We start from the raw sequence: 2,500 nt of genomic DNA on the forward strand, positions 1-2,500 counted from the left end.
AGCGCGGGTAAACGGCGGGAGTAACTATGACTCTCTTAAGGTGGCCAAGTGGCGGCGGTGTGGCTGCATCCGGACTTGGCTTTTCGAAGTGCGGTCTTGATGTAGTCGTGCTGCTGCTGCGAGGTGCCTTCCTTGGGTTATAGTTACAGGGAGAGTGATGCGCAATACATGGGCCTAGCCCTCTTAGCCTCTCCTCTCCTGCGGTCTTCTCCCCTTCTCGTGGGCCCGCTGATTTTTGCAGAGTGGAAGACCGCACCAGGGGCTTGGGGGGGTTACCAGCCCCCCCTCGCATTATCCCTTTATAGTTGGGGGCAGCCGACAAGAAACAAGAGATGGTGGCCCTTCCGCTGAAGGTGCCACCCCAGCTACCCCAGCACCTATCCGGCCAACCGGCCGTAACGAAAATGCGATAGTTTGTGTAGCTCCCTTTGCTTGCAGTGAGTGCCACCGCACTTTTACCACGAAGAACGGTCTCGGGGTCCATCGCCGCCGCCAACACCCTGCGGCCGCCAACGCTGAGATCGTGACGGAGAGGCATCGCGCGAGGTGGACGGAGGAAGAAGTCCTGTCGCTCGCCAAGGCAGAGGCCGAACTGTTCCTGGAGAGGGACGCCCGGTTCTTCTTTGTAAATCAAGAACTTACCAGGATGTTCCCCGACCGAACGCTTGAGGCAATCAAGTGCCGACGGCGGCAAGCTGCCCACAAGCAGCTTGTCCGCCAATTCATGGAGGCACTTGAGATCGGTCGGGGTGAAGAGCCGGCGTCCCGCCGTGGAGCAGCGAGCTCGCTGCCTGACGCGGGCGAGGCCGCTGCGCCGCCCGTCGACGCAGCCGAGGACTTCGCGGCCGACACCACCGGGCCGCCCCCGGAGGGGCCGACTGACGCCGCCATCTGGGAGCATCTGGCGGGGCTACCTGCTTCCGCCCAGCGTTTCTCTGCCCTGGATCGAGTCATTGGTCTGGGGCGGGGCACGCCGCCCGATGTCATCCTGGGCATGCTCCCGGATGCCCTTGCGTCGGTCGGGTCCAGGGGGGAGAGGTCGATCACCAGGACACAGCGGCCGCGCCAACCATCCAAGCGGCCGCCTGCCGCCCCGCCGCTGCAGAAGCGCAAGCGGCGCCGCTGGGAATACGCGCGGACACAGGACGCCTTCCGTAGGTCGCGTGCACGTTGCGTGCGCGGCTTGCTGGACGGCACCCTGCTGCAGCCGCCACCCGACATCCCCGGTCTGCTGGACTTCTGGGCGGACCTCTTCACGAAGAAGCCGATCTCCACCGCCGGCTTCATCCGTGACCGCCTTCTCCCGCACTCGGAGCCTGTCGCTCCTGAGTGCCTATGGGGGCCGGTCACATGTGAGGAGGTCGCTGCTGCCTTGCCGCCCAGGGGATCGGCAGCCGGGCCGGACGGCCTGACTCCAGCGGAGCTGCGGCGCCTGCCGCATGAAGTCCTGGTGAAACTCTTGAACCTCTTCCTCCTGGCCCGCGCCCTCCCCGAGCGTCTGCTTCGCGCCCGGACGTCACTTCTCCCCAAAACGGCTGCACCAACATCCCCCGCTGACTTTCGCCCCATTACGGTCTGCTCGGTGTTGGCGCGGACCTTTCACAAGGTTCTCGCGTCACGCCTGATGCGTGCATGTGCTGTGGACGAACGTCAGCGGGCATTCATCCCCCGGGATGGGATGTTGGAAAACACCTTCATCTTGGACACTGCTCTCACCGACGCAGTCCGCTCCTGTCGCTCTGTTTTTGTGGCATCGATCGACGTCTCTAAAGCGTTCGATTCGGTGGACCATGCCGCCCTCCGCCCCGTGCTGAGGGCTCATGGCCTGCCGGATTGCTTTACTGAGTACGTCGAAAGGTGTTACGAGGGTAGCACGACGGTGATAGCGGGCGGCGCCGACGTGGGCGTGCCCCTGCAGCCGGCTAGGGGTGTGCGTCAGGGTGACCCCCTCTCCCCCCTCCTTTTCAATTTTGCGGTGGACTATGTTTTGAGTCAACTTCCCTCCCACATCGGAGCTCGGATCCTTGGTCGCAGAGTTAACGCTGCGGCCTTCGCAGATGACGTCCTGCTTTTTGCATCGACCGCGAGGGGATTGCAGTCCCTCATCGACGCAGCCGTCGCAGCCCTCGCCCATCTGGGGCTGCAGATCAACGCCCGGAAGTGTTTCACCCTCGCCTTAGTCGCGTCTGGACGCGACAAGAAGGTGAAGGTCGACGCCGACGTTACCTTCAAAGCGGGCAACGCCACCGTGCCCGCCCTACGTGTGGGTGAAACCTTCCGGTACCTGGGACTGCAATTCTCCACCGCTGGTCGCTGCGTTTTCAACCCACGACGCCACCTGGTGGAGCAGCTGGACGTCATCTCCCGAGCTCCGCTCAAGCCGCAACAGCGCCTCCACGCCCTCACCACCGTACTTCTGCCTGGCCTGTACCATGGGCTGGCCCTCAGCCGCACCCGAGTGGGTGCGTTGAAAGCGGCAGATGTGACCATCCGTGCCGCC

The 2,500-nt window shown here is 63.8% G+C and overlaps 1 pseudogene; it reads left to right on the forward strand.

Moving 5' to 3' along the window:
* LOC124579997 overlaps positions 1-2,500 on the forward strand; it is a 7,963-nt pseudogene that overhangs the window by 2,844 nt on the left and 2,619 nt on the right.

Source organism: Schistocerca americana, unplaced genomic scaffold (assembly GCF_021461395.2).
Source record: "Schistocerca americana isolate TAMUIC-IGC-003095 unplaced genomic scaffold, iqSchAmer2.1 HiC_scaffold_319, whole genome shotgun sequence".
In the NCBI taxonomy this organism is placed as follows: Eukaryota; Metazoa; Arthropoda; class Insecta; order Orthoptera; family Acrididae; genus Schistocerca; species Schistocerca americana.